Source organism: Somniosus microcephalus, chromosome 3 (assembly GCF_052327205.1).
Source record: "Somniosus microcephalus isolate GS21.2 chromosome 3, FLI_Smic_1.0, whole genome shotgun sequence".
NCBI classification, from domain to species: Eukaryota; Metazoa; Chordata; class Chondrichthyes; order Squaliformes; family Somniosidae; genus Somniosus; species Somniosus microcephalus.
The window spans coordinates 96502888-96529766 of record NC_140989.1 but is presented as its reverse complement, the minus strand read 5'-3'; the positions used below and the strand labels follow the sequence as shown (position 1 = coordinate 96529766).

The 26879-nt window shown below is 44.3% G+C and overlaps 1 long non-coding RNA gene across 1 annotated transcript in view; it reads left to right on the top strand.

Moving 5' to 3' along the window:
- The window catches only part of LOC147121223 (uncharacterized), a 48422-nt gene extending 39051 nt beyond the window's left edge, over positions 1 to 9371 (top strand). Inside the window, exons 3-4 of the long non-coding RNA XR_015077515.1 lie at positions 4246 to 4442; positions 5005 to 9371. This is a non-coding gene — a long non-coding RNA (uncharacterized LOC147121223). The remainder of the gene's footprint in view (positions 1 to 4245; positions 4443 to 5004) is intronic.
- Positions 9372 to 26879: the final 17508 nt, after the last annotated feature.

Below are 26879 nucleotides of genomic sequence, written 5' to 3'. Positions count from 1 at the left end.
GTGGAACAGGTTACATACACCACAGGATAGTCGAGTCTGGAGGTAACAAGAGCATGGATGAAGATTTCAGCAGCAAATGGGCTGAGGCAGGGGTGGAGACGGGCGATGTTATGGAGGTGGAAGTAGGCAGTCTGGTGATGGAGAGGATATGGGGTCCGAAGCTCAGCTCAAGGTCAGATAGGATACCGAGGATGCGAATAGTCTTGTTCAGCCTCAGACAGTGACCAGGGAGGGGGATGCTATCGATGGTTAGGGAACGGAGTTTGTGGCCAATGCTGGATTATGGCTCCATGGGTGTCAGAAGCCCCCGAGCATTTTGCACAAGTGGTCACCCTTCATATGTGAGCCAAGGGCAGCACGGGTGGGATGTATTATTGCCAAACCCAATCCTGTCCAAATCTGATATCCACAAATGGGCATTTTCTAGCAGGGATCACTGGATAATGATCAGGAGACGAAACCCGCACTAATTTTACCTTCCCTTAGCCAGGAGATTTTAAGGCCAATGCTTTATTATTTTGGAAATGGTTTGGAGCTTTTGCACCAGAACTGTGATCATTGGTGCACTCATGCCACTGTCTCCTGGCCTGGCCTACTGACATTATCTAATACTGGACTTGCCAGAATAGAATATAGGTTTTCTTGTTGTAATTAGGCAGTGTGCAGGCTGGTAAAATTAGATCTAATTTAGATAGCATTAAGCCTTGTTTACTATTGTATATGACCTACATTGGCTTCACGGAATAGATGAAGCAAGAAAAATAAGCAATTAATGAACATTAATAGTGCCCTCCCTGCACATACAGGATAAAACAGCATCACAGGACCTTAGTTTTCTGAGATAGGTTTCTTTACCTAGTAACTATATATGAACAGAGCTTAATTAATGGACTACTACAACTATAAATCCATTCAAAACAAGGGATCGAATTTAACCCTACCCGATTGGCAGAAATCGGGCGTGTGGGCATTTCAAAATGGGTGACTTACCCGTTCGTAACTCAACACTTTCACAATGTTGCTGATTTTAAGCTGCAGGGTTCTGCAAGCGGATGAGGCATTCACTTAAAAAAGGCGGGGACTTCATGAATTTACGCAAATTAGGGTCTTATTACATCAAAAGGACCCTGACTGCACTTTAACAGGGATCTGAGTGGGGAACAGCTGCTGCTCTCCCATCAGGCTGAAGCAGGTCTGCATCTGGTCTGGAGACAGAAGAGGCCCTCCAAGATATGTGTGAAACTTAGCTCCATTGGGCGAGGAGAAGCAGGAGTGCTTCTCTGGGCCCCACAAAGAAAGTCGCGGTCTTCCCAGACTCCCCACCTTTCCTCACGCAGGACCCTCCCGCAACTCTCTCTCTGCGACTTACCCACTTGCCGCCGAGCCTTCCTTTAGCTCCCGGACAATATTTCTCTCCCTCCTGCTGCCGCTTTCCATCCATTTCGGGCGGGCAGCTGACCGGCATTACGTAGATGAGGCCCAGAAGATAAAATACCCTGGGACTCGCACTTAGGCTAGCCAGTGCATTTCACACTCACCCCATCACCTGCCTGCCCAAATCTCACTCAGGATTAAAATTGACCCCCAAAGTAAAATTAAGGCACATGGGATTGGGGGCAAGGTATTGACTTGGATAGAGAACTGGTTGGCAGACAGAAAGCAAAGAGTTGGAATAAACGGGTCTTTTTCCGAGTGGCAGGCAGTGACTAGTGGGGTACCGCAGGGATCGGTCCTTGGACCCCAGCTATTCACAATATATATTAATGATCTGGACAAGGGAACTAGATGTAATATCTCCAAGTTTGCAGATGACACAAAGCTGGGTGGGCGTGTGTGCTGTGAGGAGGATGCCGAGAAACTCCAGTATGATTTGGACAGGTTGGGTGATTGAGCAGAAGCATGGCAGATGCAATATAACATGGATAAATGCGAGGTTATCCACTTTGGTGTCAAAAACAGGAAGACAGATTATTATCTAAATGGCAATAGATTGGGAGAAGGGGAAGTGCAACGAGACCTGGGTGTGCTTGTGCACCAGTCGCTGAAAGTAAGCATGCAGGTGCAGCAGGCAGTTAAGAAGGCAAATGGTATGTTGGCCTTCATAGCGACAGGGTTTGAGTACAGGAACAAGGATGTCTTGCTGCAGTTGTACAGGGCCTTGGTGAGGCCACATCTTGAGTATTGTGTGCAGTATTGGTCGCCTTATCTGAGGAAGAATGTTCTTGCCATGAAAGGAGTGCAGCGAAAATTCATCAGGCTGATACCTGGGATGGCAGGAATGACGTATGAGGAGAGATTGGGTCGATTGGGCTTGTACTCGCTGGAGTTTAGAAGAATGAGAGGGGATCTCATCGAAACTTATAAAATTCTAACAGGACTAGACAGACTAGATGCAGGAAGGATGTTCCCGATGGTCGGGGAGTCCAGAACCAGGGGTCGCAGTCTAAGGATAAGGGGTAAGCCATTTAGGACAGAGATGAGGAGGAATTTCTTCACTCAGAGAGAGTGGTGAACCTGTGGAATTCTCTGCCAAAGAAGGCAGCAGAGGCCAATTCATTAAATATATTCAAGAAGGAGTTGGATATATTTCTTAAGGCTAAAGGGATCAAGGGATATGGAGAGAAGGCAGGAACAGGGTACTGAATTTGGATGATCAGCCATGATCTCATTGAATGGCGGAGCAAGCTCGAGGGGCCGAATGGCCTACTCCTGCTCCTATCTTCTATGTTTCTATGTTAAAGTTTCAATCAAATTATCATGAATAAATTTTGAATTTGTTTGAATGCTGAGTCATAAGTACTATACTTGCCTACTGACATTATCTAATACTGGACTTGCCAGAATAGAATATAGGTTTTCTTGTTGTAATTAGGCAGTTTGCAGGCTGGTAAAATTAGATCTAATTTAGATAGCATTAAGCCTTGTTTACTATTGTATATGACCTACATTGGCTTCACGGAATAGATGAAGCAAGAAAAATAAGCAATTAATGAACATTAATAGTGCCCTCCCCGCGCATACAGGATAAAACAGCATCACAGGACCCCGAATATTAATGGTGATAGCTTAAAAGTATGGCAGAGGTTTTAAATGAGAACCTTGAATGTGTGTCTACGTTATTGTGGAGTTAATGGGGTTCATCATTTACAATTATATTACACCAAGACTGTCTCCTAATTGATTTTTCAATCGCAATCAGCTGCAATGTGCACACAGCTCTGATAAATATCTCAAAACTGGTTAAAAATACATTTGAAACAGTGCTACTACACTAAATTATTTGCCGTTGCCTTTCGTATTGTCACTGACTAAGTGTGAAAGAATATGTAGATTGAAAGTCCAATTGTCACTTCCAGTTACTCTGTGACACATAGAAAACTCTGGCCCTGGTTCACAGGTGGAAAATGTTATGGCGAAAAGGGCTCTCTTGATGTCGCTTGTGATAAACACAGATTCCGGTTAAATAGTGGAAGACAAAAGGTTATTCTTCTTATAAAATAAATGTGCAAGATAAGAGGGTATCAAGGGAGGATATGAAAGACTGCTTCCGGGTAACTTGGATGCAGGCGTGGAAAGCCAGCTGCTCCCTCTCAGGATTGAAGAGAAGGATACTGATAGCAGAGGTTATAGGGCACAAGCTTTTTACAACAGAGCTGTTAGCATCAGTTGCATTCATGGCCACTCTGAGACAGTGAGAAACTCAATAATATTCAGAGGCTTCTGAAGCAGGTAACTAGAAAGCCTAACGTCAGTCGGGTACCTAAGACAGAGCAAGTCACAACACGTTTTACGATTTTAGTGGTTTCAACAAAACTCTGTGAAGAAATATCATGTTTCCAGAATCCTTCGAAAACAAACACCACAGGTTCCCTGGAAATAAGGAGAGAGAGAAAAATCGATACTTGCCATGTACGTTGTAGCCAATGGAATAAGGGAATGATTTATGTATGGACGGATGCAGGCTGAATCAGCTGGGGCCCTGAGCAGAGAGGTGTGGGGGTGAGCTGGACTGCAGTGATTATTTCCAATGGTCACAATTTATTCTGCTGTGATAATCCTCCTCCAGCAGCTAAAGACACAGTAAAATAGGTTGCAGAATATCAGCTGATTTGGCATATGTCTGTATTCATGAGATTAATGGGGCTACATTAAAATTAACAGCATGTGAAGAGATGGATTCTTGATCTCTAGCACACGTCATTCGACCTCTCCTCTCTTTGCCCCACCACCTCCTCCCAACCAAAGGCCAGCCAGAGGGACAGCATCACTCGAAGAGTCCAGTCACCCGCCGGAATCAAAGCACAGCCTGTACACTGTGATTACAGAGCAGCAAACGTCTTACACAGGAAGAACATAGGAAGTGTTCCCACAGAGAAATTAGCTTGAACTAGGTGACAAATGAAAGAAGAGTGAGAAAAGAGAGCGATCTTGAACTGTGCAAGGTAATTCTGGTCTATTCATTGTAACTGTGTGATAAAATTGTGATTTTTTTTCATTTCAAAATAACTTCTATTCGAAAGTATTTGTGACTGACATAATGTTGTGGTAAAAGCCACAAGTAACAATTACCTTTCAAATATTTGTTCTGGCTCTCTAGTTATTCTTCAGCTATTCTTGATCCTTTGGGCTGAATCGATTAACTGTTATGTTTCTGAATAACAGGAATGCCATGCAGTACAGTGATGACAACTTTAAACATTAATTCTTTTTCATATTTAGGTCCATAAATATAAATATAGAATATGCATTGTTTTTGTCTCTAGTACCTACAGTGCTGCCAATTCTCACTTATTAATATTACAGCAGTTTATAAAATTCACCTGTGTATCAGTCCAGATACTGGAAAGTGTTAATTGTTTGTGAAACGTTTTTCCATGATACAGTAATTGTTAGTGAGGATTATATTGTTTTTGACACATAACCAGATTGCTGATGAAACCATACTTCATTGTAAGCTGGTCTGTCACTGTGACACGAACAACAATCTTTTCTCTTCCTCTCCAGATCCTATCCAATCTCTGCTCCACTCGGATTACCATGGTGCTCAGCCATTGCAGGACAGAGAGGGATTAAAGAAACAGACTTGGCAACAGGCCCAAGGTAAAATAAAAGATGGAAGGTGAGGCCACATTCAGAAAACAATCAGCAAGTCAAAACACCCAGTAGGGCAAATAGCTGGTGTATAGATTCAGGGCACTGGTCGCCAACCAGATTAAGATGCAATATTGAAGTAAATTTTTACATAGGGTACTGGGTGGTAGAGCAGGGCATCATATTTATATGAAAAACAAATCACCTGTCAGATTCTGTCATTGCCTTACAAGTGCTGATAGTGTTAGCCAGAGAAGACAGTATCTAATTTGTGTCAACTTTCTTTCTGTGGGCCATTGCTGCAGGCTAATTTTAATTCACCCAGCTTCGCTCACTTGCAGACTTTCAATCAATTCGACGTTATTAATAATGATCACTTTCAGGCCACTCTTGTGCTTGACGATGCTGACACTGCAGTAGTGTTGCAGCAGGCCAGTGGAATGCTTCGCTCTACCTAGTACCGCAGTCATGCCCCTGCCTCCTTGCTCAGTTGGTTGTAGGTTAACAGCTGGGCAAATAGTGGTATTGTGGTCAGCATTAAATTCCTGTGCCCCTTTGGCGGACCATGGTTTGGATGTTCTGGAAGCAAAAGCTAATTACCTTAACACCCCTGGAAGTGAAGTCACACAAAATGCTCCAGGGTAGCTCATAGGGTTAACCTTCTGAATACTGAATTTCCTTTGTATTTTGTACCACATGAATATATTTCTATTACTTAAATGGGAACCGATTCATTTGTCAAGTTACAAGCTCTTTTTATACAGTAATTTACTACTTCACATTTGAATTTTTTTCTTACATTCTAATTTATTCTAGTTCCGTGATTAAAAGCTTATGAGAAATAGAATAAAATATAACAGTTCAATTTCTCAAACATAGAAGATTCAAAAATGAAAGGAGGAAGGCACCATGAAGAAAGCTGTTATTCCATCTTAATCTGTGCATTTTAAATCACCATTTAATTAACAGAAAAGCGTTGAAAACAAAGTGATCTTGAGCCACAAGAAGGCTTTTCTTTTGAAACAGTTCACTTCAAGTCAGTTTTATGCCATCAGATTTGCAACAAGGAATGATTCTCTATTTTATCATTTGTTTCAGTGCTAGTCAATGAAGGTGTAAGTAAATGAAAGTTTTATTGTTGCTCATACCATCACTAATAGTGGCACTTTCATTTGACGGGCGACTGCTAGGAATGAGCTTTGAATTAAATTAGGATTTCTAATTTAGATCTAGTTTCGGTGGCTCCAGAATTTGGTTACTGTAAACCAAAGGCTCATTTTTCCTGGGTTTAGTGCTCAAACGATGTCTGAAAATTGGACAGTGATCTCAGGAAACGTGCAGACAAAGCACTATGTCTGAACTCCTGTCTGGCCTTTTCAGGTGATTGCATCTGACTGTGCCTGTAGAGGGTGTACCGATGTAAATTGGATGCAAATAAAGTGTCAAGAGACCTGTGCACTCAGACTTCCTGTTCTAGTGCCAGGTGCAGTTCAGGGGAAAAACTGCTTCTAAAAAAAACCTGGCACCATAGCATCCAGACCTGCCATTATCTGCCTTAAAGGGACAGGCCATTCTTGTCAAGAAAGGTCTTTATTTTTGGCCTTTTGAATTAAAAAATGACTTTTCAGTTTGAGGAATTGTTGCAGAATGCTGCAACTCATTTTCACGCACAGATAGATGCCATGTTCGGTACAGTGGTTCCTGCCCCCCAACCCCCCCCCCCACCCCCACCCCCACTTTCCTTTATGCAAGGCAACTTAGTTTGAGGCATAAGCCCCCTTGACAGCTGCTGAACAGATTCACCTGGTCCTCTCCAGAGCCATCATCAACTAGCAAGAGCAGGAATCTTCCTTCCCTTTTTCTATACAATAGTTCCATCACACAATCAATACAAGGAGAATCCTCACAGTCAAACCTTCGCTCTCCTCATGTCCCCATATCTTTAGCGTACACCCCCACATTTGTTTTTCCTGTTCATCTACAGTAAAAAGGCATAAATAAAACAATGATCAGGTTCCAACAGTGATTTATTTAAAAAAACAGTGGAATATGTGAATATCTATTCTTTATCATCATGGTGCTTCCCTCTTACCATGTTTCCATTGTTCTGCTGGACTTCCTGGCTCCTTCCTCCTCTTGTCCCATGTCATTTTAAGCAGCCTTGGGCCTTTAAGGCTTGAGGTAGGCCCGAACATCCTGTCACCTGGGTGACCTGCTCCAATCGTGTGCCTCCAGGCACACCAGTTCTGCCCAGGGTGCAGCACACTTTTGGTTCAGAACAGCACCTGCCGGGAAAATCAGAATTTTAAGCCCATGGTGTAAATGACCAAATGACAGGCGTTCTGACCCATACTCCTTTGCATAAGTTAAATTACATATAAAATTACACACTTTGGGGGCACTGATGAAAAGAATCATCAACTAGATTTCCAGGCTGTTAACTAGAATCTGTGTGAAGTTTCATCTACCCTACGAATCTTAGGTAGTGATCAGTTGGACGCATCAGCACCAGAACACCTCACACCTTCTCTCGCCATTAGACAATCATAGATTATTTGGACACATACAGAGGATAATGAGTTGTTTATTAGAAGGCCACACGATGTCTTCCCCCTGCATACACATTTGACTTAGCAAGGAACGAGCTTGTAACAAAAATACCCTATTTTTGTCACGATGGACTCCATCTTATAAAGTAGCAACTTGCATTCATAATGTGCCTTTTGCATAGCAAAATGTCCCAAGGTGCTTCAGAGGAGGGGGGTTGGATGCAAGCAGAAATAGGAGCAAGGTTAGGTGTATGACCAACGACATTGTGATTAGGTTTTAAGGAGGCTTTTTACAGAGGGAGAGATGTAGCAAAATGGAGGGGTTTAAGGAAAGTTACAGAATGTGAGGACAAGATGGCTGAAGATAATAGTAGGGCAGAGGGAGATGAAAGCACACAGTAGACCACAGTTGGAAGAGAAAAGAGAGCAGGCAAGGCAATGGAGATGAAGGAGGTTGCAATGGTAAGGAGGAACCAGGCCATGGAGGGAATTTAAGACAATGATGAGGACTTTGAAATTGATGCGCTGATAAATGGGAAGCCAATGGAGGTCACCAAAGGTCAGAGTGATAGGTAGGTGGGATGTTGCACAGGATAGGATGTGAGCAGTGAAGTTCTGGAGGTGTTGGAGATTATATGCATGGTGGAGTTCAGGAGGCCAATGAGGATTTGAACCTGGTGGTGACAAAGGCATGGATGAGGGTTTCAGCAGCAATGGGGGTGAAGTAATAATGGAGAAGAGCATTGTTTCAAAAGCGAAAGTAGGTAGTTTTAACGATAGACTAAATGTGAGGTTTGAAGCTCAACTCAGGGTTTACTTATATGGCATCTAATCCCCAGTAACCACATGCATTTATGGCAGGATCAATAAAATAGTTTGGTATGTCCATAATGGAATATTTCAAGTAATTTCAAGCTTGGATTTCAGTTCACCATGCCTAGTATCTGCAATTGTATTGGTGCTTCAAGTGCCAAAATCAATAGTTTAAAGCTTTAGTAGTTGGTACACAAAGAATTATTTGGCAACAACAATCAAGCCTGATGCCAAATTATGCATGGTTACTTACTGACACTCAATGAAGCTTTTCCTTCAGACAGCAACTCAAAATGGTGGCTGTAGTCCTGTAAAGCAGCAGGAATTAAACAACTAGTTTACATGTAGCTTTTCTACCATAACAAAAACTCAAAGAAATATTTCACACAAGCCTGTAAAATAGTTACATCTGATTCATATCACAAATCCAATATCAGCCAGCTTTACCCTGACCTTGTACACAAAATCATCTTAAAAGAAAACTACCTATGTTTTTTTTTAAATTACAACATTTATCTCACCAATTTTCTCTGCCAACTTTTCTCCCCTCCACTCCCAAAGGCGTTCACTGAAATACATCTTGATGGATTCCAAGGGCACGGGGTACGCTCTGGTACATAACGCAAATAGCCATTCTTCATCACAAAGTTTTGCCAGTGTGTGCCAACAGCTGACCATAGGGGGGTATCATTAATGAGTCCAATCTGATCCCCACTTGATGTCCGTGCATGCATACTTCCAGAACTCAGGAATGGGAATCTGTCAATTTCCCCTAACCTAGGGGCGCGGAGGCAAATTATAGGACTCCTACTGCTGAAGTCAGCTAACTCAGCACAGACTGCTGATTAAAGTTGGGGCATTCATTGTCTGCATGGTTCAGCTACTCACTGCTTAAATTCATGAGCCATCGGGCGAACTTGTAAACCCAATTTCTAAAACAGTAAATTAAATAGTTTATTAATATTATATCCTAGAAATTGGCTCTGGCCCATTCTCAGGCCTGAGGCTGGCCCGAAATTCGGCTTTGAGCCTCATTTACATTATAGCTGCCAGCGCCTTTCATATTGTTGAATATTGGGCCGCTGCCGGCGAAATAAGTCCTGGGAGGGGGAGGGTGGAGGGGCAATTGGGAGGGGGGGTCGGGGAGAGCGATTGTGACTAGTCACAGCAATCATTTTTGTTTTTAAAACTTAACTTTTGGTGGTGGCCGCTGCTTAGTTCTCTTCAGCCACTTGAAAATCACACGTGGAGCAGGCTCAGCTCCTGCTCTACTCTGCAATATCTAATTTAGCAGAGGGAGCCTAAAACATACTAAGAGGCATTAGGCCCCTCGCTTACTTGTGTAAGGGGCCTAACGACTGTTTCAGGCAGCTGCCAGGGACGCATGAAAAATGACCAACCCAATAGCGGGTCAATTGTCTTTCAGGCATCCTTGGGCCCTAGAGCGTTTGTCTCCAAAGTAGGCCCTCATTGCGCCCGTTTTATGCCCATCAAACAGGCACAATAAGGTCCAATTTCTAACCCTGTCTGTTTTTGAACAATGTGCATAACCAGCCAAATTTGGGAGCATCCAATATTCTCTGGTTAGCGGGGGGCGGGGGAAGAAGGACAAATGCTGCACAGTTAGGAGGAAGGGGTGTCCAATGCCCTTAGCTAGGAGGTGTGGCAGAGGCAATGTGATGGGTGTGGTGTATGTAACCTGTTCCACCTTAAGAGAACTACCTTAAGAGATGTACTACTTTCTCTTGGCTGCTGTATACTGTAATACCGGTGGTGACCACACCAGTATATAAACGTTGTGTAGTGATTTGCTGGGCAGTTCAGCCCTGACCTCCGAATAGTAAAGACCTGTTAAAGTTATTCTTGTTGTCTGTGTCCAGTGATTTATAATAAGCATAACTGGGACACACAGACTCAACAGTGGCGACGAGTCCGATCTTACCCTGCGGCAGTTTTACATCCAAGGCAGCTTCGTCCTCAGAACGGGCGTCGAGAAGAGGCATCCGCCCTCATCATCCTGCTGAGCACCACATCGCACGGGAGGCATCGAGAACCCGGGTTAAAAAGAAAAAATTCTGACCACGAAGCCCTCCATCAGCGACAGGCAGTGATCATCCCTTCTACCACGGTGGTGGGTAAGCCGATCAGTGACACGAGCAGAAAGTCGGCCGCGTTGGCTGTGGAGTAGGGGAGGGAAAACGGAGGAAAAAGGGCGGAGAACTCGACCGCGGCCGGTGAAAAGGGCCGGGCTGCAATCGGGGCCGAGAGGCGCAGCGACTGAGGCAGCGTTAAGGCCACGAGAACCGCGGAGAACTCAACCGCAGCCGGTGTAAAGGACCGGCCTGCAAGCGGGGCTGAGAGGTGCAACAGCAGGGGAAGCGTGAGTGCCCACGGGACCCGCGGGGGAGTAAAAAGCAGCATCGGGGAATTGAGAACCGCTGGGGAGGCGAGAACGGCAGCAGCACGGCAATCGCCATTGCAGCCAGTGGGGGAAGAAGACGAGCGCGGGAAAAACCGCCAAGCGCGGGAAGCCGCCATTTTAGTAGGCGGGAGAAGAAGACAAGTGCGGGAAGCCGCCATTTTGGGGAAAATAAAATAGTTAAAGAAAATCTCAAGGATGCCTAAACACGGTAACATCACTGCTTTTGATAGTGATGTTGAAGATTGGACCACGTATGTAGAACGCATTGGAGTTTATTGTACAGCAAATGAAGTACCAGATGATAAGAAAGCAATAACATTATTAAACTCAATGGGGGCGAAGACGTACGGGTTATTGAAGCATCTGATAACACCAGATAAACCGGCGGATCAGACTTTCGCGAAAATTGTTACGATCCTGCAAGAACATTTAAACCCCACGCCACTGATGATAGCGGAACGATTTAAATTTTACAGCAGAACGCAGCTGAAAGAGGAAAGCAACGCTGAATTCTTAATTGAACTGCGTAAGCTATCAAAGTACTGTCAGTTTGGTACAGGACTAGCAGATGCTCTGAGAGATAAATTCGTGTGTGGATATTAAAAGAAGGAACACAAAAGCGTCTGCTAGAAGAAAAGGACCTTACGCTTGAGAAAGCTGTCACCATTGCAGCATCGCACAAGGCCGCAGTAAGAGGCACTGCGGAAATGCAACTAAGGTCATCGGAACTCAGCACCAATCAAATGGCATTGGGTGCAGTAAAGTGTTATCGTTGCGGAAGGACAATGCACGATCAGAATCAGTGCTGGTTCAAAAATCAGGAATGCAGAAAATGTGGCAAGCTCGGTCACATAGCTAAAGTATGCCGGTCAGGTAAGAAGACCAGCAGCAAAAAGTCACCGCAGGAAAAGTGCAAAAAGGTACACAAGGTGACAGAGAACAGTTCGGATGAACAGAAGACGGATTCAGACTCCAGCAGTAAGGAACTGGGTTGTCTAAGAATACATAATGTGGGTAACACAGCAGACCACCAAACTATCTGGGTCACACTTCAGATAGCAGGAGTCCAAGTGAAGATGGAATTGGACACTGGATCGGCATTGACGGTCATGAATAAGCAAGATTACAAAAGGTTATTTCCACACATTCCCTTAAGGGATACGGAGATTGTTTTGAAAACATATACGGGGCAAAGAGTATACCCCATTGGAAAGATAAAGGTAAAGGTGGTCCACAAGGATAAAGAAAGCCGAGGAATGGACTTATATGTGTTACCTGAGGGAGGTCCACCATTACTGGGACGGGAATGGATCAGGAGAATAAATATGGACTGGCATTCCTTAAAAGCACTAACGGTAGATTCCGGCAAAAAGGAAGATGTCAAACCTAAACGACTGTCCAGAATATTGGACGATGCTAAAGAGGTGTTCCAGCAGGGACTGGGAACACTGAAAGGAATTCCGGCAAACATCAAAGTTGAAGAACATGCAAATCCAAAATTTTTCAAAGCCAGACCTTATGCGATACGACCTGCTGTGGAAGCTGAGCTGGAAGGACTAGAACGGTCCGGAGTACTGTCAAAGGTGGACTGGAGTGAATGGGCCACGCCCATTGTTCCCGTCATGAAGCGTTCATCGAGCAACAAGCCGGGGGAACCGGGGAAGGTTCGCATCTGTGGAGATTTCAAGATCACTGTTAATCCGGTGCTTCACACGGTGCAATATCCGCTTCCGCGGATTGAGGATATCTTCGCTTCGTTGTCTGGCGGGAAACACTTCACCAAGATAGACCTGGCGCAGGTGTACTTACAGATGGAAGTTGAGGAAGAGTCACGCCAGTATCTCACGATCAACACGCATAGAGGCTTGTATCGGTATAATAGACTGCTTTTTGGAGTGGCATCGGCTCCAGCAATTTGGCAGAGGGCCATGGAGCAGGTATTACAGGGAATTCCAGGCACACAATGTTACCTGGACGATATTCTGATTACAGGAGATGATGATGAGGAACATCTTGCAAATTTGGAACTGGTGCTCACCAGATTGAAAGAATATGGACTTCGAGTTAATCGCCAGAAATGTGAGTTCTTTCAGAAGCGGATCTCGTACTGTGGTCATGTCATTGACCAAGAGGGGCTTCATAAGTCTCCTGACAAGATCGAAGCTGTTGTGAAGGCTCCCGCTCCGGATAATGTATCCCAGTTGAGGTCGTTCCTAGGGTTGATTAACTATTACCATAAGTTTCTGCCAAATTTATCCACGGTGCTGCACCCGCTGAATGCTCTTTTGCAGAAGGGAGTACCATGGAAGTGGAGCGAGGACTGTAAGAGGGCCTTTCGCAAAAGCAAGGCATTGATCACCTCAGAGGAAGTGTTGGCTCACTTCAACCCAACGCTGCCTATTCGTTTGGCTTGTGATGCTTCTCCATATGGTATTGGGGCAGTACTCTCACACAAGTTGCCAAATGGCTTGGAGAGGCCAGTCGCGTTCGCATCCAGATCATTGACCTCCGCGGAGCGCAACTATGCTCAGATAGATAGGCAGGCTCTCAGCCTTGTGTGGGGAGTAAAGAAGTTTAATCATTACCTGCAGGGCCAAAAGTTTACGCTACTGACAGACCACCAGCCGTTGGTATCCATTTTTAATCCTAAGAAGGGTGTTTCGGTGATGACAGCACAGAGGCTCCAGAGATGGTCCCTTTTCCTAGGGGCACATCAATATCAGATTGAATTCAAAGGTACAAAGCAGCATGGTAATGCTGATGGGCTGTCGCGCCTGCCACTACCTACAGCGGAGGAGGCACCGACGGTTGACCCTGTTGAGTTATTTCACTCGACCATCATCGAATGTTTACCAGTCACCAATGCAAGTATTGAAAGAGAAACCAGGAACGACCCGACACTGTCCCGGGTCTACGAATTGACAGTGAAGGGATGGCCAGCACATGGTGATCCACTGTTACCGGCATTCTCAGCAAGACGAGAACAGCTGTCCATCTGTTAAGGAACATTGATGTATGGAACAAGGGTGATTATTCCTCCTAAGTTAAGAGAGAGAGTTCTAAAGGAACTGCATGAAGGTCATCTGGGGGGAGTCAAGATGAAAAGCCTTGCTAGGGCTTATGTGTGGTGGCCGGGTATCGACCAACAGATAGAGGATCTGACGAAAAGCTGCTCACGGTGCCAAAAAGTTCAAAATGCACCTCCGATTGCACCGCTGCATCCATGGGAATGGTCTTCAACCCCATGGCAACGTGTACATATTGACTTTGCTGGTCCATTCATGGACTCCATGCTTTTAATTGCGGTGGACGCACATTCTAAATGGCCAGAAGTGATTAAGATGACTACCACTACCTCGGAAAAGACGATCGCGGTGCTAAGAACGATATTTGCAAGAAATGGATTGCCAGAACAAATATGTTCAGACAACGGACCGCAGTTCGTGTCAGAAGAATTCCAGAAATTCATGAAGAAGAATGGGGTGAAACATTATACCTCTGCCCCATATCATTCGGCTACAAACGGGTTGGCCGAGAGATTTGTACAAACGTTCAAAAAAGCAATAAAGGCCATGAGCAAAGATCAGATTCCACTACAACACAAGGTGGACAATTTCCTACTGGCATATCGAAACGCCACTCATGCAGTGACAAACCAAAGTCCTGCCATGATGTTCTATAACAGGAGGTTGCGGTCCAGGTTGGACTTGTTAAAACCAAATGTGCGGAGGGAAGTCGAAAACAAACAGATCCAGCATATAAATAACAAGACCACTCGGAGTTTCGAAATAGGACAACCAGTGTTAGCCCGGGACTATAAAAATGAGAAATGGCAATCTGGAACAATTCGGGCCAGACAAGGACCCCTGATGTACACGGTAGATATGGGTGAAAATATAATACGACGTCATGCTGACCAACTGGTAGAATCGAGAACAAGGGTCGAACCCATGGTTACGGCAGAGACAACTGTGGAAGAAGTTAGTGAACCTGAAGCATCGACCTCAGAAGTGAATGTACCTGATGATGATGTCCAATCCATAAGAGATCAACTAGATGAGTCACCCCAGCAACGAGAATCAGAGACCCATGAAAGGCGTTATCCAACTCGGATCAGGAGGCCTCCTCAGAGACTGAATCTTTGAACTGTTTTGCATGAAGTTGTATATATATATATATATATATGTTATTATGTTATGTTAAATGGGGATATACACTGTTAAGCTAAAAAGGGAGGATTGTGGTGTATGTAACCTGTTCCACCTTAAGAGAACTACCTTAAGAGATGTACTACTTTCTCTTGGCTGCTGTATACTGTAATACCGGTGGTGACCACACCGGTATATAAACGTTGTGTAGTGATCTGCTGGGCAGTTCAGCCCTGACCTCCGAATAGTAAAGACCTGTTAAAGTTATTCTTGTTGTCTGTGTCCAGTGATTTATAATAAGCATAACTGGGACACACAGACTCAACAATGGGCATGGGGGGAGGGTGTGTGGGTAAAGCCAAGGGATGCTTCCACCGCTGGGTAATTGGACTTCTGATAGCTCAGAGGCCTGTGGGATGGAGGGCTGTTCAGAAAGTGGGGGAAGGCAAAGTCGAAGATCACAAAGAGGGAGGGCAGCCCTGGGGAGATGACAGAGGCTAAAGAAAAACTACAAAACTAATTTTACTTTCAAACTTTAACACTTGCCTGCTTTATTTACCTAATACCAACATGGCTGAAACAAACTTCAAGAGCTCTAGCGTGACACCCAGTGGCCAGAACCTGTTGCTGCATACAGAATCAACTTGCTTTTTTGGTATTCACTCTTGACTTTATATGCAGCTGCTTTTTTTAGTAAATAACGTTCCGTCACATTTATCATTTTTAAAAAACTATCTGCACCATCTACAGGCATAACAGATATTGCACTTAAATGTTGATACTTTTATTCTGAGTTTCCCATTTAGTTAGCATGTTAAAATGCATTTTAAAATGGAATATTATGACCCACTCAGTGACTTTAATAAAGAATAAATTATGACTCAGTTATGCTTCCCAGTGGCAACACATGGTCAAAGATCAATGTTCATAAGGAAACATCTTTCTTGCCTGGCTGTGTCTTCCATGTACTCTTGTGCATTGAGTTCAGAGTTTACCAGTGCCAAGGTCTTAAATGATGTGGAGAAAAATTATTGAGAAATAACACATCCACTATAAAGGTTAGTATCTGCTTGACAAAAAAAATTACATTGAAAAAGTATGGCTGATGGCAGCTCATATGCAGCCCATAAAATTTTGATATGCTAAATTTGCAAAACAAATTGAATATTTGACTATTTATGAACTAATGTAAATTTTATTATTATGCCATAGTTTCATAAAAGATACTATTGTAATCAGACATTTACAATTTATTGATAAAATTTGAGTAATTATGTCTTTTCCATTTACTGCTTTGGTAATTTTAATTATGTGATGTTTTTTTCAGAAAAAACTAGGCCATAATCACTTTAATCACAATGATTAAATGAATCCCATAGGTATACAATTTTTCCTTCATCATATTTAGTGCTCGGATCCTGTAAAATCCCCATTAAAATGAGAACACTGCATAGATGGAGTTCTTATACTGTTAAGAATTACCTGAAACATGTAAGACTTTGCATTAATTCTAGGTGACAGAAGAGGGAGATCCCAATGTAGAAAATGAGATTAAAGAAAATTTAAATATATTAGAAGACCTCTCATGTCATTGCTCACAGTGAGCCGAGGATATGGTAGAAGCTTGTGAGAAGCGGTGGAACCGATAACATGGTCCTAGTGCAATGGTAACTGCTCCTCAGGGACTGCATGTGCCAGCAGTGAACTTAGCTGACCTTGCGCTGTAATAATGCGAGATCAGTTCAGAATATAAGTGTGTTTCTCCCCATTCACAGAGCATTTAGTAATTGGAGGACAGAATGGCCAGGAAGCAGGATTTCAGGACCAGAGTTATGAAAGAGCTGCTGCTATCTCTTAAAGCTGTACTTCTAGGGAAGGTGCGGGGAATGGCAGCAACACTCTCCATACAATTTGCCAAATAGTAAACACCGTAAATACTACTGTCAAAACACTTGTATCACACACTGTTAGGATCCATAACAATTTGTAATGTATAAAAATGTTCTGAGTTCTGACAGTCCTTTTGCTATGAGGCAACGTAAGGTAGTTGGTGAGATTTTCAGTTGTATTCAGAGATCTTGATGTAAGGCTTCTGTTGTTGCCTGGAATGGCCCTGTAACATAAAGGTTTAAGGCTAATGTCACCTTGACTGTGACAGATGGAACCATTTCTGTTGCTAAAGTGGTTGGCATGTCTGGCTGTGGGAGTGTGAAAAGTTCCGTGAAGGCCTCCTTTGGAGACTGCAGTTTCCATATACAGGTTTTATCTGACATGTCCATGTATGAATGTCTCGCTCCGTGTCTGGCTCATCGTGTAAGAACAGCTGCTAACTTTTTCTCCTGAGGTGAAAACACATCTGTGTTGCATGCCTCCTGTGACCTTCCAACTCCTCCTCCAAAACCTGTAAATAGAGAGGGACGCCAAGCCAGAGCAGGAGAGAATGACCATTCCCTGGGAAACTGGCACAGATAACAAATGTAATGTAGCTTTAAGAAACTCTCAGTAAGGTTTCAATCACTTTCAGTAACTTCTTTTCTCCCAGAACAGCAGTATAACACAAAAGTAATGAATAACAAACAGCTAACAGAAATGAGAAAAGTAACAATACACCTTTAACACCAAGACCCAATTTGAAGGAAGAAGCCTACCCTGGGCACTGAGCATCTGGAACTCTGCTCTGAACACATTATAGAGCCTAGCTCTCATTTACCTTTATCAGGGGCCTCGGTGAGCCTAGTGCACAACAAGTGTAACAGGTGAATGTGGGACATATTATTGCATGCTATGTGCATTGATCAGGCCTCAGACTTCAATGCTCCATACTGCGAGGTGTAGTCAATGTATAGCAACTCTAGGAATACCAAGCATCGTATCATTGGCCTGAGTGATGGTATAATGTTTTGTGATTAGTTCAAATGTCTCAAGAACCAATCAGAATACATAACAGATTTTGTACTATGATCACATTTAAACTGTGGCGCATACTATATGTACGGCTTTAATTTACTATATAGATTAATATTATCACTGCCATTATATTATTTAAATTTTTTCAAAAGTCTTCACTTTTCCAATTAACGTTTACCAGACAGAAAACCGTAATATTTCTGTGCACCTAATATGAGAATTATTAATTGAAACAATTTGAGGCCAATGGTTAGAAACATAGAAACATAGAAGATAGGAGCAGGAGTAGGCCATTCGGCCCTTCGAGCCTGCTCCGCCATTCAACGAGATCATGGCTGATCATCCAAACCCTAGCACCCGGTCCCTACACCGACAGCCATCCCACCCAAGCCCTATCCCCGTAACCCCACGTATTTAATCCCCCCTAACACTAAGGGCCAATTTTTTTTTTTTTTTTTTATCATGGCCAATCAACCTAACCCGCACATCTTTGGACTGTGGGAGGAAACCGGAGCACCCGGAGGAAACCCACGCAAACACGGGGAGAATGTGCAAACTCCACACAGACAGTCACCCGAGGCCGGATTTGAACCCGGGTCCCTGGCGCTGTGAGGCAACAGTGCTAACCACTATGCCACCGTGCCGCCCGTGAACTGGTTAGGTAGCCATAACCAGTTCATTGTAAAGCTTCCAGGAAATAAGACTAGTGCTCTTCTGATATGACTTTATTACTTCAACCTTAAATCAATTTGTGCTGAATTACTATAATATTTCACCAGAGGGAGAAAAAAACAGTCTTAAAGCACTTGGGTGCAAGTTATTATGGCCTTTTGCAGTTGAGGGCATGAACATATACATTTTTGTGAAAGAAATGACACATGCGAATTGCGGAGTCCAGAAATAAATCTGATCCAGTCCATTCCATTGTACTTAATCGGACCAATTTACCAGCCTCAGTGTCTTTTGTATTGTTCTGTGCTAAACATCAAAATTCTAAACAAGGCTCTCCTGAATCCTCAATTTATTTGTGCTTCACAGTTACAGTATCCTTTTCCCCTCAAAATTGTCTTCCATTCCTTCTCCCCTTCTGCAGGCAGTGGCTTTATGCTGGGATGGGTGCAGCCTGCTGTCCAGTGTCAAATCCAAGTGGCCAGGCTGCTTTGGTAAAATTGCACAGTGCAATATTACCATTAGAAGCAGAAAGAAAGAACTTGCATTTATATAGTGCCTTTCACAACCTCAAGATGTCCCACATTACAACAGTGACGTTTGAAGTGTAGTCACTGTTGTAATGTGGGAAACACAGTAGCCAATTTTCACACAGGAAGATCCCACAAACAACAATATGATAATTACCAGATAATCGGTTTTAGTGATGTTGGTTGAGGGATAAATATTGGCAAGGTCGCAAGAAAGAACTCCCCTGCTCTTCTTTTAAAATAGTGCCATTGATTCTTTTATGCCCATTTGAGAGGCCAGAGGGTGCCTCGGTTTAATGTCTCATCCAAAGGATGGCACCTCTGACAGTGCAGCACTCCCTCAGTACTGCAGTGGAGATTCAGTGCTCAAATCTCTGGAGTGATACTTGAACCCACAACCTTCATGACTCATAAGCAAGAGTGTTACCACTGAGCCACGGCTGACACTAGGATGAATTGATATGTTCATATGAAAACCCGCCATTTTAACAAAAGCATTACCATGTTTAAAGTAAACCGGTTAACACCATTGTTAAATAGAAAAGCAGTTTCACCTGATTGTATTAACATGTTAATATCACAGAGTACAAAGTCACCTCATTCATATGTGAGCCTAAATAGCCAAGTGATGGCAGGCTCATGAGCATGAGAACATTACAGTCAATACTGACCCTGTCCTCATCTAGCATCCACATATGTATACTTCCCAGCAGGACTCACTATCTAGTCATCAGGAACCCTGGATGACTTTGTCCCCTCCCTAGACTAAGAGCTCTGACCAATGTTAGTGCCACAGTTACAATTCTGGCTAAGATTAAAAGGTTTTATTTTAAACCCTGTATCAGGACTTGAGCACATAATCTAGGCTTACACGTCATTGCAGTACTGAGGGAATGTTGTATCGTCAGAGGTACTATCTCTTGGATAAGACTCTATCAGCAAATTCTGGCAGCTCAGTAGGATGTAATAGATATTCTGTCTTTATTCGAAGGGCGTTCTCCTGGTGTCCTGGCCAACATTCCTCCATAAACAAGCACCATTGAAAACAGATTAGTCAATCATTGAACTCATTTACTGTTTGTGCGACCTTGCTGTGCACCTCAGGAATTGTGATCATAGTATCGTAAGGTTTAAATTAGTTATGGAGAAGGACAAGGAGCAACCTAGAATAAAAATACTTAACTGGAGGAGGGCTAATTTCAATGAATTGAGGTGGGATCTGGCCCAGGTAAATTGGAGTCATAAATGTAATGGAGCAATGAGTGGCCTTTAAAGAGGAGATGGTTCAGGTACAGCCTAGGTACATTTCTACAAGGGGGAAAGATAGGGCAACCAAAGCCAGAGATCCCTGGATGATGAAGGGGTTGGAGAGTAGGATGAAGCAGAAAAGACTTGAACTTGGGGTACAGGACACAATTTCAAAATATGCAGGTGACACGAAATTTGGAAGTATAGTAAACAATGAGGAAGATAGTAATAGACTTCAAGAAGACATAGACAGGCTGGCGGAATTGGCGGACACATGGCAGATGAAATTCAATGCAGAGAAGTATGAGGTGATACAATTTGGTAGGAAGAATGAGGAGAGACCATACACACTAAATGCTACAATTTTAAAGGAGGTGTAAGAACAGAGAGAACTGGGGGTGCTTGTACACAAATCTTCGAAGGTGGCAGGACAAAGCAGTTAATAAAGCTTATGGGATCCTGGACTTTATAAATAGAGACATAGGGCTGGATTTTATCAATGGGGACGTATTGGGTTGTAGTACCGCCTCCATCGACCTGTGGCTAACCCACGCTATTTTCCCTTGATTGACCTTGTTAAGCCCACCCAGTGGGCTCAGCAGGCCAATTAAGGGATACCTGGTTACTGGTGACGTCAGTGATTGACATTTCATCTGTCAAGAGCTTTTGACAGATGAAAAATCGGTGTTTGACAGCTCTGTGAAGCTGTCAAACACTGACAATCTGTCTTCTAACTTGAGTCCTTCTACTCAGACTCAGTTAGAGATCGCTCCAGGCCAGAAAGCAGAATGCTGCAGATTTTGACATTTCAGCGGCCATTTTCATTTCTGTGCCGATGAACTGAGGGACTCCCGAGAACTGAAGGAAGGAAGCCTGCAGGGGAAAGTAAAGGTAAGTAAAACTTATTAAAACACTTTAGACTTACCTCACATACTTACCTCTGCACACATGCACCCATCACTCACCTGCACAACGGACATCTCGACCCCTCCAACCCCTTCAGACCGACGGTCCGCCTCGCTAACTTGGCCTGGTTTGGAGCCGTCGGGAAGCCCACACTTCAGGGCTAAAAATAGGGATTAGGCAAAAAACTGCTTGTTAACTACCTGTTAACAGGCAGTTAATTGGCACTAATCACCTTCCCACCTCGGGGAGGCGGCTCCCAGCACAGGTCGGATACCTGCCTCCTGGGACATTGGCACGGAGGCAGGTTGGGGGCGGGATGGGTTCCTGCCCCCTGATTCTGCAATTTTCCCACCACTCCCGCCTCCAAACCCGCCTCCACGGGGCTTGGAGATTCGAGCCCATAGAGTACAAAAGCCAGGAAGTTATGTGAAACCTATATAAAACATGTGTTTGGCCCCAGCTGGAGTATTCTGTCCAATTCTGAATACAGGAAACTTTTTTTTATCCGGCACCGATGGGACCGACGTGGTGCTGGTTCATCAAAAATTCCGGATAACCGAAAGCTATAGTAAAAGATACGGAGAGCTGAGAGCTCCGTATAAAGCAACAAACCCTGTTGCTTAGCAACAGGTTCAGAACAATGGCCACAAGTTCCAAGCGTCTCTGTAGCTTAGCAACAGCTGCAGCCACACTCTTGCACAGCAACAGATCGAGGAAGGCAAGTAGAATTTGAAGTAAAATTTACCTGAACCTATTCCTGAATTTTGCTGGTTAACCGAGATTTCCGGTTATTTAGGTGCCGGTAAATCGAAAGTTTCCTGTACCACACTTCAGGAAGGACGTGAAGGCTTTGAAATGGTACAGAAGAGATTTACTAGAATGGTTTCAAGGATGAGGGATTAATGTTATGTGGATAAGCTAGAGAAACTGGGGTTGTTTTCCTTGGAGCAGAGAAGGCTAAGAGGAGATTTGATAGAGGTGTTGAAAATCATGTAGAATTTAGATAGAGTAAATAAAGAGAAACTGTTCCCAATGGCAGAAGGGTGAATAATGAGAGGGCACAGATTTAAGGTGATTGGCAAAAGAACCAGAGGCAGAATGAGGAAAAACTTTTTTACACAACGAGTGGTTAGGATTTGGAATGCACTGCCTGATAGGGTGGTGGATACAGATTCAATAGGACCCTTCAAAAGGGAATTGGATAAATACTTGAAGGAGAAACTAAATTGCAGGACTATGAGGAAAGAGCAGGCGGGCGGGACTAACTAGATTGCTCTTTGAAAGAGTCGGCACAGTCTCGATGGGCTGACCGGTCTCCTTCTGTGCTGTTCTATTCTATGATTCTACGATTCTATGACATTAAATGCTACATTTGTCTACATAATGACAATGACTGCACTTCAAAAGTATTCATAGGTTGTGAAATGTTTTGGGACGTTGTGACATGATCATTTTTCCTATCAGCTACATCGGCTATCTAGGTCTTTATAGTTACAGAATCTTTATTTTGACAAGCTATATAGTTGGGATGTTAGGTCATCGGTGAACAGTCCAATGTACATACTGGGGTAGAAATTGGCACACTAGGGCGGAATCTTACCTTCCAGGCCGAGTTCGAGGCGGGTCTGCTGGTTTTCGGGTTCCAGTCCCACCCCCAGCGACGTCTGACGAACTGACGCTATTTTGCCCTGATCAGCCTTGTTAAGCCCGCCCTGCAGGCTTGCCGGCCAATTAAGGGAAAGCCAGTGTCAGATGACTTCAGTTGATGACACTTCATCTGCTGGTTTTCTTAAAGGCATATGCACCACACTTGTTTGACAGAATTGAGGTGCTGTCAAACACTGATAATCACTGTCCAAAGGTGAGCCCTTTCACCCAGGATCTCCAATTACTCTCTCCTTAGGGTAAAACAGATGACAGCTGCAGCTGAGGTTGCAGAAGCCATCTGTCACTTCTCCCGATGAGATGAGGCTACACAAACACGTCACAGCTTGTCACGCAGAAACATCTAAACACATTAAAAATTACTTTCATAACATTTCCTTACCTCTGATACTAGCCATGGTCACTTTGCATCCTTCACACCACTTCTGCAGCTGTCATCCAAACACCAACATAACAACAGACCCACAGCACACCTCACTTACCCTGGCAGGGTCCCCCGATGTCGGGAATCCCGCAGCAGCAGTCAAAAAATTGAGAAAAGCCTCTTAACTGCCTGTTAACTACCTGTTAACAGGCAGTTAAGTGGCTATAATCCTCTTCACGTAGCTATGAGTCGGGTCCCTGCACAAATTGGGGACCCAACTCCCGGGAAGATTGATTGGAGGCGGTTTGGGAGCGGGTTTGGGACCCGCTCCCATTTTTTGGGATTTTTCCCAGCAGTCCCGCCTCCAGACCTGCCTCCTCAGGGCTGGTAAAATCCAGCCCATTGTGTCAGTTTTATGCCCATAAAATGGGCACAAAGCACACCAGTTTAGCAGTGGGACTGCCTGCGCCAATGTTACTGCCCAATCTCTGCAGGTGTTGGTCCCACTGCTATAGCTGTATTTGAAACAGGTGTCAGGCCCCTTAAATATGTAAATTAGGGGCCTAATGCCTGTTGAAGGACCCCAGCGAGAATTTAGTTGGCGATGAGCGGAGCAGGCGTCGAGAGGAGGACGGAGCGGCTGAGGGACATCGTGCTCCCACTGCCACGGGAAGCCATTGTATTGACTCTGAACGCGGCGCTGTATGTATAGCTGACGCGTCCCTACGGGGAACAAGCATTCCATTGTACTTGTTACATATGGCAAATAAATCTAATCTGAATCTGAATCTGAATCTGATCTGAATCTGCTCAGGAACCTTCAGCGGCCCCCACAGCTGCCAGCTCCAGTTAAAAGTTACATCCTGTGGAGCCAGGAAGAGCTGGAGTGCTCCTCCGATGCCACAGGAAATGTGATCACCCCACACCCCACCTGTTGCCCACTCTGATGCCCTCACCTGGGACTTACTTGAGGGCCACTGCCAGTAAGGCAGATGGCCCGACATTGATGTCTTCGCTCGGGCGATGGATATGCAGCCAGCCCTGGCAGCTCACACCCAGTATGCTGCTGAGGCTCAGGACTAATTTCCATCAATCCTCGGGCCTCTTGCTTCAAGCGCCACTAGTCGAGGCTGGGCCCGAAAATGGGCCCACATCAAAATCTACCCCACTGAGTCAAATAATGTGTAAACTGGTTGAAATGTGGAGGAAAGGTTATCGGGGATATTTGATGATTCATAAGCCATGGTTTTAATATTAAAACACCCTGCATACTATGAAATGGTTAAGCCCCATGTATGCAGTTGTTAAAATGGGTTAAGCATTTAGAGATGAAGAAATGTGATTAAAAATAAATCAGCATTAATTAGATTTTTTTTCTTGATGGAATAGGCACATAGGGGATAATAATGCAATGCTCAGTCCTTGTATGATTTAAAAATACTTCATTATTGGTACCGCCGTGGCCGCTAAATTCAGCATACCGCCCGGAGAGGAAGTGGAGTGCTATCTCGGGCGCTTCACTTCCTCTCAGGGTGGTGTCGAGGGCGCAAAGCGCGTGAACGCCAGAGCGCTACACGGCCGCTCCACGTAGTGCTGATGCGTTTCACCACCCCTCCCCTTCCGTTAAAGGGGAGGAATGCTGCGAGCTCTGCAGGGCCTCCGATGGCCCACACTAGGCCACCAGGGCGGTGTGGTGTCGAGGCCTCACGATACCGGCCACGGACCACGCCAAGGGCCACCATGAAGGGCCAACCTCAAAAGAAGAAAATGGCGGCGCGCGTCGCAGCCGTACCTCCCCTTTAAATACTGCCTCGCGAGCGGAGGTCGGACCGGTTCGTGACCTGCGAGGCTGCTGCGGGCGATGTAAGCGCCAGCCTCGCGGGGACGCAGCTGAATTTCTACCGCGGGGCAGTAAGGGGTCGTGGTGGGGTGCTAAGGGGCCGTGTCACTCGCCGATGATGTCATCACCGGCGGCACTGCAGCCCGGGGTGCTACCAGCGGGGCATGGCGCTAACGGCTAGCGCCTCAGCAACGCCCAGCCGAATTTCTCAGGAGGCGCTATTATTGACCCCCGGGCGATAAGCTCTTTGTGCCCTGTTAGCGCCCCCAGAGGCGCTAACAACAGGCGAAAAGGAGCCGAATTTTGCCCCCTTTGACTCTCCATACAGCTGCCAAAGCCATCATCTGCCCTGGCCTGACCTTGCCCCAGCTTCGTGCCCACTTACCTCCAATTCCCTGTTATTTTGCAGTTTCTCTCTCATCTCCTCCCACCCAAGGCCCGGAAGTTAAAAGGGCGCAGGCCTCACCCTGGCTCCATCATGGGCGCTGCCCTCCCGCCCCAGCCCCCACAAGCTGCTCTCCCATTTCAGGGTAAAATTTGGGCTCTAGTTTCTAGTTGCCTGCCTGTCACTTATTTTAAACAAGGCTATAGTTATGTATTATTTAACAGGAAGCAAATTCACTGTCTGTGTTAATATTGAAGCTGCACCGTCGCTTTCCAAGTAGCTATCACTGAATTTCTAATTAACCAACCATTAAACCAAATTATCTCATGCCTAGAGAGATTACAGAATGCTAATACCAATTTGAAAATGATTATTGAATTAGTCCATTATTGTAAACATCTATTATTTGACTTAGGCCTGCAACATAACAGAATTATTTTGTACTTTTCTTTCATTTCACATGCATGTTTTCATCTCATAACAGGGCATGGAAAAAATGCAGATGATGGCCAAATTTTGATGGGGCTACACTAGTGGAAGCTGCAACATTAAATAAATTTAAAACGGAGATAGACAGTTTCCTAGCTGATAAGGGAATTAGGGGTTACGGGGAGCGGGCAGGGAAGTGGACGTGAGTCTAGGTTCGGATCAGCCATGATCCTATTGAATGGCGGAGCAGGCCCGAGGGGCCGTATGGCCTACTCCTGCTCCTACTTCTTATGTTCTTATGTGATGGAACATTTAGCTGTTCCTTTTGGAAATCGTTCCCCCCTTTTTATTTGTTACAAATAAAATCTGACTTTGCTACATTCAAATTAGCTTAAATATTACTTTGAAGATCATTGCAGAAGGCTGTCTAACTGGTTATAAGCATCTGTTATTTATACTAAAAAGATTAGCATCACTGAAAGTTGGTAAGTCACCTAGTCCAGATGGAATGCATCCTAGGTTGCTGAAAGAAGAAAAGGTCAATTACTCTTTGCAATTTTTATAAACGACCTAGACTCGGGTGTAGGGAGCAGCATTATAACATTTGCAGATGATAGAAAACTTGGCAAAGTAGTAGATCATGATGAGGATAGTTATAGGCTTCAGGATGACATAGACAGGATGGGGAAATGGGCAGAAGCTCAGCAGATGGAGTTCAATGCAGAGAAGTGTGAAATGATGCACTTTGGGAGGACTAATATGGAAAGACAGTATACTATAAATGGCACGATTTTGAAAAGTCTAATTGATAAGGTGGTTAAAAAAGCATATGGGTTACTTGGGTTTATAAATAGAGGAATAGAATATAAAAGCAAAGAGATCATTGCTAGAACTTTATAAATCAATGCTTAGG